The sequence below is a fragment of the Buteo buteo genome, chromosome 2, assembly GCF_964188355.1.
Source record: "Buteo buteo chromosome 2, bButBut1.hap1.1, whole genome shotgun sequence".
NCBI lineage: Eukaryota > Metazoa > Chordata > Aves > Accipitriformes > Accipitridae > Buteo > Buteo buteo.
This window is the reverse complement of record NC_134172.1, coordinates 55,582,647-55,595,600: the sequence shown is the minus strand read 5'-3', so window position 1 is coordinate 55,595,600 and position 12,954 is coordinate 55,582,647. Positions and strand designations below refer to the sequence as shown.

Sequence of the window (12,954 nt, the reverse complement as noted above, 5' to 3'; positions counted from 1 at the left end):
GCCCAGGATTGTTTAGAGCACAACCCTGTTCCTCCAGTATTTACTATCCTACTATGGATGTCTGTAAATATCTGCTATGTGAGAACAGCATTATACATGTGCCAGGCACGAGTGACCTGCTTTGGGTCAAAAGCTTTTTAGATGATGCATCACCACTTCTTATATAATAGCATTTGTCTAAGACTGACGGCACTAACTTGCACAACACTGCAGAGTTGCAATGACATCAGTGCAGTTACACTAAGGACCTGGCACAGAGTACAGCAGAGAAGGCAAGACAGGGCATGTCATCAGTGCCTCCTCACACTCTTGGGCCATGCCTGCTGATGTCTGAAGGTGGCTGCTCCCTCTCCTGCTGGTCTAAGTACTAGTGTGGGGGTGACAATCTTCTTTACAGAGGAGGATATCCTGGAGATTAAAGAAAGAAGCAAAGGAAACAGCCCACTTACAGGAAAAGAAAAGATTTACCTGAAGGGGAGTGTGATGCATACAAAACAATAAAGAAAATTTAATGACTGTAATTAACTTGGTTAGTGGGGTAGCTACAATGACCTACTTTTAATCTGATTTCATAAAATTCCTCTTTGTGTTACTGTAGGCATGTCTGCATCTCCAGCAACTACATATTTTTTTTTAACTCATTGGTCAATTTTGGCCCATCTTGACAGAAGGTAGAGGTCTTCAGAATATTACATTCCTCCATGTGCAATCAGAACAGGAAGCTAGGAGGAAGTCCACAAGCAGAGTGATAAATTGATAAAAAGGCTGCAGTGAGACCTCTCCTATAGTCTGGTATCAGAGAATCCACTCCCCACCCAAGTGCATTTTCAGCATACACTAAGAGCAGAGCTCACACTGAAGACTTGGAGCAATTCAGTTAAAAAGTAAACTGGATCTGCAAGACAGATTCATTGGAAACCAAGGTCCACCACTCTCGACTGCTTACAGAAATAGTTCATGTTAACGTAACTACTCTGGTCTAGCCATTCCAAACAAGGGCACTTCATCACATGACCCCCCACTGGTATCACAAGTCCTTTAATTATTTAGTGCCCGCAATTCTATACCTGTTCTAATACTCTATATGAAGCAAAACAGCCAAGTGAGGATACTGCACCAAATCCTACATTCATGGGTGATACCAATTTTAACTGTGTTATTCCCTTGTGTAATGTGAACATGATTTGTCCCATAAAAGCAGATACTGACTGATAACTGCAATGCACACTTTTGGAAAGCATGTGGAATAAATGACCTACAGTTGGCTACAATGACACACTGACAAAAGAACACTGAACACAAACCTCATGGCAAAGATGAAGGAAGAATGGGGAAAAGGAAGTCTCTACCACTCAGGACTGTAACACCACTGACTTAAACAATTTCATTCCACTAATTGTCTGGAAAAAGTACTTTGTACTTTGTTGTTGCAGGAAACACAGAGTCCCAGTGGAATTTACTGCAGCTGTGCTGCTAGCTTTTCTCACTTTGTACCATGCCGATACATAAAGCTACACAACCATAAAGCTAAAGAACAGTTTGCTAGAAATAAGGGTCTGAGGCAAACTGCAAAAAAGAGACCGCGACTCTTCTGTCATGCACACACACATGCTTTTACTGGGCCACTCAATCCTTTGTGCTTTAACACTGCAAATAAAGGTATGTGACTGATAAAAATGCACACTGGACTACAGTAAATAGGATGATTAAAAACAAAAGGCAGGCACAGCCTGAATGTCACCTAAGGTTTCCCTTCGGAGTTTTAAAGCTTGGTTCCATTCTGAGAAGTGAAATTTTCTTGCTAAATTAATCTTCCCCCTTCGTTTTCTACACAGACAAACTTTCACATTTCAATTACAAAAATACATTTTTGGAGGAATATTTTTTATTTCATAGAATCATAGAATGATTTGGGTTGGAAGGGACCTTAAAGATCATCTAGTTCCAACCCCTCTGCCATGGTTAGGGACACCTTCTACTAGACCAGGAGGCTCAAAGCCCCATCCAACCTGGCCTTGAACACTTCCAGGGATGGAGCATCCACAATTTCTCTGGACAACCTGTTCCAGTCTCGCCGCCCTTGTCAAAAAATATCTTCCTTATATCCAGTCTAAATCTACCCTCTTTCAGTTTAAAGCCACTATCCCTTGTCCTATCACTACATGCCCTTGTAAAAAGTCCCTGTCCTTTTCTTTCAGTATTTCAAACAGGAGACCATGCTGCAAACCTTTGCTGGATTTCCCACACACTCATACATACAAACCTTGTTTTGAAGGGTTCGGGTATATAAACATTTAGTAATAAAACACATCTTGCAGAAAATATGTGTCCAGAAAAACAAATTCACAGAGTATCATAGCAAAGCAGAAGAGAATAGACGAAGTTGCAAAAGCCTGGCAGAAAAGTAGCATGTTTATAATTAGGGACTCCTTACAGTAAATCCCTTTTGTGGGGAGGCCCTTTGGATCTAGGGATATTTGCGTTTTACAGCATAAGACGACAAACTAATGACATTCACAAAATACTGCTTGCACCCCTAACCTGACAGGAGATACTGACACAAAAGAATCAGTAAAGTTTAGTATAATCTTTGTGCAAACTTCCCTATTCTGTGAACAACTGGCCTGCATTCCGCCCCCCCCCCCGCCCCCCCTTGTATTTGCAAATTGTTCTTAGATAAGGATCAAAACTAAGCAACAGATACTAGTATACAAGTGGCACGATAAGAACTCCATGAGACAGAGTTAATTTTTAACCCTGAGTGGGGAAAGCTGGCAACCCTAACAACTTCTTTTAATGCTGCACCTAAGGAATTGGACCTCCATTCTAAGACCTGACTTAAACCCCTTTAAAACATTACACTGAACTTTGCCAAACAGGACAGATGTGTTAGACCAGGGACACAGTTCCCTCATTTGGAGAATACAGCGCTTTGTCTCCAATACTCCTTACATCAGTAACTGTTGAACAACAAGAACTCAAATGACCACTTTCCGCAAACACCACCACAGGGATGAGCTTGTACATAACTCAAAGACAGCCCTGTATCCGCCCTGTCTCATGACGAGAGAAGTTGCCCATTTGAGGAAGCAGTCAGTTCACAAGGAGAAGAGCACTCTTCTGATAACAGGAATTGCACTAGTATCATTTTTAATAAACTCATCTGCCCTTTTTCCTTAGGACATGCCAGATTGTCCTGGTTTCAGCTAGGATAGAATTAACTGTCTTCCTAGTAGCTGGTACAGTGCTATGTTTTGAGTTCAGTATGTGAAGAATGTTGATACCACCAATGTTTTCAGTTGTTGCTCAGTAGTGTTTAGACTATAGTCAAGGATTTTTCAGCTTCTCATGCCCAGCCAGGGCACCTGACCCAAACTGGCCAACGGTGTATTCCATACCATGTGACGTCCCATCTAGTTTAGGAATTGGGAAGGGGGGGGCAGGGATTTCGCCGCTTGGGGACTGGCTGGGTGTCGGTCAGCGGGTGGTGAGCAATTGCCCTGCGCATCATTTGTACATTTCAATCCTTTTATTACTACTGCTGTCATTTTATTAGTGTTATCATTATTAGTTTCTTCTTTTCTGTTCTATTAAACCGTTCTTATCTCAACCCAGGAGTTTTACTTCTTTTCCCGATTTTCTCCCCCATCCCACTGGGGGGGGGGGGAGTGAGTGAGCGGCTGCGTGGTGCTTAGTTGCTGGCTGGGGTTAAACCACGACACAGATCTTGCCCCATGTCAGGAATGCTGCACTGTGTTTACTAGCATCTGCAAATTAACCTAACTGTAACTCTCCCTGAGACTTGCTCCTCCTCAACTGCTCCCATCCTACTTCACTCCCCCTGGGGAAAGGTACCCCTGCTGCCTCAGTGCCTGTATCGTGAGTCAAAAAGATAGGTTTCATTCAAAAGTGAAAAGGTTTTTTCCCCTTCGCACTCTCATTCTTCCAAGCCATTCTCCTCATGTCCCTCTGTACCCTCCCTGCCACAAAACCTGCTCTCTTCTCCATAACTCACCCAGCTATTTAAATCTCTTACATGTTCTTCAAGCCAGGCACCTGATGCTTGGACGCTACTCTGAGGAGCACCATATAGATTCCTACAGATGTAGAAACACTAGAGGACTTCCAGCTGCAAAGGAGCATTGGTGATTCATGACACCCAACTTACTCATTGTACAAGCCTGGAGTCTTCAAAAAATCTCATGTTTTTCAGGTCTCTGAAGTTGGTCTCCGAGCCTTGTCAACTTCCTCAGCAAGCTTGGCCTGACTGAAGTATCTCAGCCACCCCTGAGACTTTGGGATAGTTAAAAGCAACAACCATTATGTCCTAACTCTGAATGGGGCCTTTCCTCAGCAGGATCTTTTACCTCTGTATCTACCATTCCACACTGTCCCTCCAAGCCAAGGTTTCAGAAGTACTTGAAAAGGCTGCTTGGTGGCTGGGTGTTGAAACTTGCCCATCTGTAGCACTCTATCCCCTCCACCCAGCCAACAGCAGTGGTAGCTCCCTAGGGCAAATCCTGGCCTATATGTAGTTCCCAGTGAACTAACAGCAAGCAACACTGAAAATTATGGGTTTTAGCCACGCACTCATAGATCAAATAGGAGGCGAGGTGAGCACATTAAGCAAAAATCACACCTGACAGGCCACTGAGTGCATCATGCTACCCCAGAGCCAATAGCAAAAATTCTTGTTTTCTTTCCTCTGCAGCAGGAAGCAGGGAGTATTTCTTCTCTCCCTCTTTTCTCATGGGTTTTCCAGCAAAGGTCACCATTTTGGGGGAAGGGGAAATTTCAGAGTTACAAACCCCAAGGATTTAAAAGCCTTCGGAAGAGAGGCCTGTATGAGACTGCCACTGCTGAGCCACTTGGGAACAGACAAGCTCACAGATGATGCAGGCTTGGCATGAGCCCAGTTACTTGGGGATATCCTGATCCAACCTGCTCACTTTCAAAACCCAACTTGCTTTGTAAGAGTAGCAAGACCTCTCCTGTGCCCATCCTCCTTCCCAGTACTAAATTAAATGTAATGGTGAACACACTCAGGGGTTAACTGTTTACAAATATCTTGCCGAGATGACTATACCCATCAGCAACCAGAGAATACTGTGATGGACGAAAGTATTAAATCAAAGGGAAGGGTGTACGAATCAAGGCCCTGTGCAGCAACAGCTTCCTAGCACTATTCCAAGCACCGAGACTGAGATGCTGTACATAAAAGGTTCTGCTCCTTTTAGCAGTGTTACTAAATGTAATGCCTTCTTCTGAATACATTTGGGCAAAATATTTAAAATTACTATTATTATGCAATTTTGGACACAAACAACCACCACTCCCTGGACAAACTGGAATTATTACTGGAAAATATGAAAAAGAAACAAGCTAGATACAAGCTGCTAAAAAAAGTTTCTTTGCATTAGGAAAACCAAACAGAAAAAAACTCATAGTAATATAAATAAATAAAAGTAATAATGTGTAACAATAAAAATACTTAGGGGTCTTACAGTTCCCTTCAGTTTAATAATCTCAACAACATCTAAAAAAATACTAGAAGAGTTTAGTGTTCATTTGACAAATGGGCAACTGTTAATTTTTAAATGTGATCAACTAAGAAAAACAAGTAACAATCCAAGTTAAAAACAGTTTTCAGCACTAATTTTCCTTGAGTCTATTAGATAATTTTTGCAATTTTTCACACACTTTTCTCTACATTTTGGATAGTTTTCTCTCCCTAGTCATTCTGTTAGGTCTTGATCCCCCAGGGACCAAGTTTTAGCAGACCCTGGCCTCCAGGTTGTTAGTATGAATTTCTGTTCCTTTTATGTAACCCTCTAGCAGTGGAGAGAGGGACTGCAAATACAATACACCCTTTCACTGTTGCCAGATGGTGTACGTAAGAGGCTCCTTTATACATGAAAATCAGACTCCATAACTAAATAACTGGCTCTTCAGAAGAGGTAATGAAACCATGTTCACAACAAACACTGTTAAGTATATATACTACAACAAGAAAGGCAAAATCGACTATCACTTGTTTTCCATCATAGTATCTCAGACATAACTTTTTAACTGCAGTGCTGTCCTCTAAATGTGAATGTTTGGAAACACTGTTTGGAACATCTGGAACATTTTTAAAATTCAAGGACTCCCATGAGGATCATTGGAAGACTTCAGGAAATTGCCTTGTAAACAATAATATCTGGAAAACATAAAATTCAATACTGCAAGACACTTTATCTCCGCTGTTGCATGTCCTGCAACATCTTACCAGAACTGAAAACAAGAAAAACACCAATAGAAAACATGTCGCCATGTTGCTGACAAGAGAGAGTCCATGTTTTATCCTGAACGTTTCATTCCAGCCTGCCTCCATGGGCACAGAAAGTCAGAGCTGGATAAAATCAAACACCCACTTTCACTCTTCAGCATTAAAGAGGCAAAGGCCTGGTACTCTTCCCTCTTTGTTTACACTTGCAAAGTAACTAAATTTCAAGTGAGAGGCTGAACCAGGAGCGTGACACCTACAGCTGACCAACTCCATACAGCAAGCAAACCTTTGCACAGGCAAAAATCAGCAGGAGGCTGGCTGCAAGACACAGGCAGAAAACACTAGGGCGCTGAGCTCCTGAACAGGCAGCTGCAGCAGCAACAAACTCACCAGCCTCCAAAACACAGCACAGACCCTCCACAGCCCGACTCACCACCACAGGACCTCTGTCCAAGTAGAATCCAGAGCCCACAGGCAGTGGACGACCATTTCACTAAAGCCTTGCCTTTTTTTTTTTTTTTTTCCTTTGCTCGCTCTGGATTACCGGGATCAACGTAAGCCGGAGGAGGGCCAGCTGCAAACCTGGCATCTGCTCTGGAGACAGACCCAGCCACCCCGTGTGCCAGCAAAACTCTCCCTGTCCGTCCGCCAGAGATTTGCCGACACAAGGGCAAGCGGGATTAGGGCCATGGCAAATATTTGCCCGTCAGCACTTTATAACGGGTGAGGGCACAGACACAGGCGGGTATTTGGTTTCTAGCAGGACCCCGGGTGACTCTGCTCCTCCTGCAGCTGCTGTGACTGGTGGGCTGGATGACGGGGGAATAAACAGAGAGCAGGGTTTATGTTGGCCTAAAACCATCAATGGCCAGGTGGAAACCATGACACCTAAGGTGACCAGGCCTGGATGGCGGCTGCCCTCGCCTAGGCACTAGCCCCCCTTTGGGGCTCCCCGCAGCTCCCCGTCCCTCCGGGCCAGCACCTAGGTAGACACTGGTCACCATCCAGGCCACCCCAAGGGTTTCTGAGTGCGGAGCCGGTCACCCCACAGCGGGCTGAGGTGACCCTGGCGGGCCCGCCCTGACCCCGCCATAAGGCCGAGCCCGGCTTCCGCCCCCCGCAAGGCCGCTCCGGTGCTGAGGGGCCGCGGCGCAGCTCTCTTCCCCCCCTTCTCTCCGTCCCCGCCGGGGCTCCTCCCCTCGGAGCCCAGCTCCGAGCGGCAACAAGTGGAAGCCGCTGAAGTTACTTCCCGCTCCCCACCGGCCCCACCGTCCTCCGCGCTCCCTCAGGGGGTTGTGAGGGCGGGTGTCGCACGTTACCTGCGCGGCCCGCCGCCATGTCACGGAGAGACGGGTCGGGGTGAGGCTCCGGAGCCCTTCGCCGCTCCCCGCCGACTACAACTCCCGTGAGGCCGCTGGAGGTGCCTCCCCCACCCCCGGGGCGGTGGCTGCGCGCAACGCTATGGGCTCCCTGCCGGGCCGGGCCGCCGCCGTCGTTGTCCCTTCAGGGGGGCGCGGAGGGCCTGGCTGAGGGAAAGCACCGTGGTGACAATAGAGGGGTTTTATATGTCTTTGCGGGAAAAATCGCCGCTTTCCTCTACAGCTGCGGGCTTGGGGCAGTTTCCTCTCGGGGGGGTGGGGTGGTGGTGGTTCTGGTACCCTCAAACAAGGTCTCCTGTCAGGAAGTGTTAACTTTTTAATATCGTACCGACTGTTGCTTTTAGGACAGTTCACTATGTTGGTTGGGGGTTTTTGTGTGGTTTTTTTTTTTAATTTTGTTTGTTTGTTTGCACATGAGTTCATCAAGCTCTTTGCACGGACGACTGAAGTGAATATGAAAGCCAGACTCGATAAATCCAGTAGGCAGCAGATTTCTCCTTTCTGTCCGCGTCAGTTGATGAAAGGAAAATCCTCTTTCCACTGCTGAAAGACGTAGGTAGGGATTAATAAAGGCCACGTACGGTAAGAGACTGGGAGAAAGCGGCTGTTAAACTGGAACCAGAGGTCCGTTCCTAAGGCGGGGGGGGGGGTACGGGAGGCACAGGGCTCCTAAGGCTCCGGCACCATCTCCCAGCAGCAGGCTCCTACAAGCAAGCCACTTCCACTCTTCAAATTTTAACCCTTCCATAACGCATATGATTCTCTGAAAGGGCATTTCTTTCACAGCATATGAAATAGGCAGTGCTGGTTTTGCACTTGGAAGTGTACTTTAAGTTCCTTAGCTTATTTTCCACATTGCTTTGGTAAATAAAGGACTTTAAATAAAACTTGTGACCAAACAGTTTGTCATCAATTCTTGCCACAATGCTTGTGACTATATTAGCATCATAAACTTAAGCTTAGGCAGCCATAAGATCAAAGCAGCATATTTTAAAGACTTCATGAAATATATGTAGTACGCAGTCATGGACATGTCTCCATCATCCTCATTTTTTTCATCCTCAATTTCAGGATGACTAAGTGGCCTTAAGTTTTGGTGATAAATCTTCACCTAATGTATGGTTTTGAATAGCTCAAAAGCATTTTAATGCCCTCAAAAGTGCAGGTTATAGGGCTAAGGATGTTGTGGGCACATGACTCGTGAAACGCAGTGGGATGTCTTGCATAGTTTGGAAGCAATCTTCAGGCTGACTTCTCTTGGCCTGCTTTGCTGCATCATTCAGTACAGGGCCAGGAGCATGTGCTGAAAACAAATGTTCATTTTCCATTGCTCTGTAGACAACTGGGTGTTTTCCAAAAGTAACCTCAGGGTCATCAGTTGCAAATAATGATGAATCAAATCCCAGATAATTTCACTGCAATGGAGGTTTTTTTACATGTTTTCAAAAAGTGTTTGTGCAATTTTACTTCTCACTCAGTTATCTGCTCTGGAGACAGACCCAGCCACCCCATGTGCCAGCAAAACTCTACCTGTCCGTCCGCTGGAGATTTGCCAACACAAGGGCAAGTGGGATTAGGGCCATGGCAAATATTTGCCCTTTTAATTCCTCCTTTTAATTATGTAGTGACAATTTACTTACCGAAATGTTTAATTATTGACATTAATTATTGAATTATTGCCTGTTTATACAGACATCAATTTCTTCAGAGAAAAGCATGCTGTTTCCAACTAGGTCTGTAGCTGACCAGTGCTTCCTTAGAATTTTCTATATTCTTCATTTCTTTGCAACAAAAGAGGTTCAAGATTTTTGTTTTTTGGAAGCTGCCCTAAAAAAAAATGATAAAGCATTATTTACTCTATTTGTCTTGCTCTTCTTTATTTTTATTCTGATAAAGTCTATTGATTAACTTCTTAAACTATGATAAGCTGAATGGGAATTATTGTCAATTTTCCTAGCTGAGGAAAGGCAATGACAGTCATCCCAGCAAAAGGAAAAACTTTGCTGGGTGTCATGGTTTAACCCCAGCCAGCAACAAAGCACCACACAGCTGCTCACTCACTTCCCCCTCACCCAGTGGGATGGGGGAGAGAATCAGGGAAAAAAAAGGTAAAACTTGTGGGTTGACATAAGAACAGTTTAATAGAACAGAAGGAAAGAAACTAATAATGATAATAATAATAAAATAATAATAATAATAAAAGGATTGGAATATACAAGTGATGCACAACGCAATTGCTCAGCACTTGCTGACCAATGCCCAGTTAGTTCCCAAGCAGCGATCTGCACCCACCAGGCCAACTCCCCCCAGTTTATATACTAGACATGATGTCACATGCTATGCAATACCCCTTTGGCCAGTTTGGGTCAGCTGTCCTGGCTGTGTCCTCTCCCAACTTCTTGTGCCCCTCCAGCTTTCTTGCTGGCTGGGCATGAGAAGCTGAAAAATCCTTGACTTAGTCTAAACACTACTTAGCAACAACTGAAAACATCATTGTGTTATCAACATTCTTCTCACACTAAATCCAAAACACAACACTGTACCAGCTACTAGGAAGAGAATTAACTCTATCCCAGCTGAAACCAGGACACTAGGTAAAATCTTTTCATTAGCTGGTGGAATGTTACCCTTGTAATTGTAAATGTATGCCATAGAGGTATCCAACTCAATCAACTAAAACTACTAAATTGCTACTTAACGTCTATTAAGGATTATTAAAGGATCATGCTGTAGGTTTTGTTCCATATGGCTAAAATGTAGGCCAGAATAACTATTTAAGGGCTGAAATCAACTTCTGACATCAGAAGTTAAAGATAATGCTAGCTGCAGTTCTTTTAGAGTGATTCTGAAAATACAATTTGAATGTGGGTTGGTCTGGGTTTGGGTTGGTTTTTTTGCATTTTGGTGGAAGCCATTTCTATACAAAGTTTGCAAATAAATATAGAATCCTTTAGTTTTAACTGTGATGCATAAATGTGCTCTATTTTCATGTGGGAAGTTTCCTCCATTCAGGCAAGCCCATTTACATTCGCACTGTCTAGCTCATCATTGTGATGGATGCACTCCTCCTGTTTGAACTAACTGAACTTTGGTCCAGGCAGATGCTCAGCAAGTAGGCCTAATCAAAGTTAGTCCTATTGTGTGAGACTATCCCTGAGAACTTGGCACCAAACCCCCAAAAAACGGTTTGGCTGGAGACTGGGCTGATAAACAGCATTAACACAGTGGAAAACCTGACGGCAAATCACCCACTTGACACTATAGATACCTGCAGTCATCACGGCCCCTTGAGCTCTCCCTCCACAACAGCTGGCTGAGCAGCAGGGATCTCCCCTTGGGTAGGGATGCCCCTCAAGGTGACCCCTCGAGGCTGAGAGATCCCTGACCTGACACCAGACATTGATGGGATGGTAAGTGGCATTTTCTGCATGCATGTAACGTTTAAGATACATATAGTACAGTTAAGCAATAATCTTTGTATCCCATACTGACTTTAAGTGTAGTAAATAGTATTGACCGCCAATCCATCTGTACTTACTAAACAATTTACATACCTAAATTTATGATTAGAACTCAATTAACTACTGGCTCGGATATGTCTGAGCGGTCTCTGACTCTTCTCCTGTGACAGTCATAAAGTAAAGTTATACACTGTCATCAGTCATCTCATGCTGGCACCACTTTGGTGCCTCATTGACTAGAGCAGGTCTTTACTAAACTCTCTTAAATAACTGGGGTCTGTCAAAAAAACCCAGAAAAAATGTCTCCTGTGGCTGTTGGATTCCATGAATATTTCACAGTGGTCTCTGAGTACGTGTCCATTGGATGCATTCCTTCCATCACTTTGACGTTACTGTTACATGTGCTACATATGAGTTATATAATAGCTGGGGAGGGTTTTGCTTCCACTAGGCACTTGAGGTATTTTATGAGAGTACCAAACTCCCAGTTTCCCTGGTCACTCTCAGGGGATTAACATACCATTGTAGCTAGACTGAACAACAGGCTGCTGTTCATCATCAGAGACCTTCTGTGACTGCGGGGAGAAAGCTTTGGAAGCACTTTTTGCATTTGTTTGCATTCTGTTTTGAATAGGTGGACAAATAATTGTCAGTAGGTATAAAGCTGGAAGCGGACAACATAAAAAGAAACAGCAAAGCTCTGGAAAACCTCTAGAAGCAAATTTGGCATTTTAGACAAGGTAGCTGAGGGGCTTGGGAGAATATTCTGCTAATACCAGTCAGCTTCTGAGACTGACTTCCACCTGAGCACATCAGGGTTAGGAACTATCACTGCTCACAACTGCCTGCATTTCACTCCTGTGTGACCAAAGTCAGTACCAAGATTTTGAGCTGGTTCGGTGCTGGTTCAACTGAACCAGCAATGATATGGGAGAACCAGGACACAGGCTCTGGACTGTGCAGTTTAAACGAAGCAGAGCCTTTTGTATACTGTCCTGGTTTCAGCTGGGATAGAGTTAACTGTCTTCCTAGTAGCTGGTACAGTGCTATGTTTTGAGTTCAGTATGAGAAGAATGTTGATAACACAGATGTTTTCTGTTGTTGATAAGTAGTGTTTAGTCTAAAGTCAAGGATTTTTCAGCTTCTCATGCCCAGCCAGCGAGAAGGCTGGAGGGGCACAAGAAGTTGGGAGGAGACACAGCCAGGGCAGCTGACCCAAACTGGCCAAAGGGGTATTCCATACTGTGTGATGACACATCTAGTGTATAAACTGGGGGGAGTGGGGGCAGGGGATCGCCGCTTTGGGACTAGCTGGGTGTCGATCGGCGGGTGGTGAGCAATAGCACTGCGCATCATTTGTACATTCCAATCCTTTTATTATTGCTGTTGCCATTTTATTAGTGTTATCATTATCATTATTAGTTTCTTATTTTCTGTTCTATTAAACATTCTTATCTCAGCCCACGAGTTTTGCTTCTTTTCCCGATTTTCTCCCCCATCCCACTGGGTGGGGGGGAGTGAGTGAGCGGCTGCGTGGTGCTTAGTTGCTGGCTGGGGTTAAACCACGACATATACACACAGATGTGTGGCACATGGATAAAGAGCATACTAAGGCTTAGGAGTTTAAGAGCTGGTTAAGATAGCTGGAAGGATATCGCCATCAAGAAACAGAACTTGACTTCAGAAAGCAGCATTTTTTGGAGGAATGAAACAAAATAAAAAATATTTTGGATTTGGTATCTTGGCAGTTCCTGAATATGGAGAGAGTACTCCACTCTGTGCATTTTCCTTTGTCATTCTCAGTTCTTTGCTTCAGTCCAGCCAGGATCTTCTGTCTACACTGCGC

The 12,954-nt window shown here is 44.3% G+C and overlaps 1 protein-coding gene across 4 annotated transcripts in view; it reads right to left on the bottom strand.

The window, feature by feature from the left end:
- The window catches only part of FYCO1 (FYVE and coiled-coil domain autophagy adaptor 1), a 54,088-nt gene extending 46,366 nt beyond the window's left edge, over positions 1-7,722 (bottom strand). For 2 of the 4 annotated variants that reach the window (XM_075055267.1, XM_075055251.1), the window contains exon 1: positions 7,588-7,718. The gene's annotated coding sequence lies outside the window, so the exon portion shown is untranslated. Of the gene's footprint in view, positions 1-6,701; positions 6,830-7,587 lie in introns of those variants that run through there. The other 2 variants (XM_075055276.1, XM_075055258.1) reach the window with 2 other exon arrangements.
- Between the last annotated feature and the right edge of the window lie 5,232 nt (positions 7,723-12,954).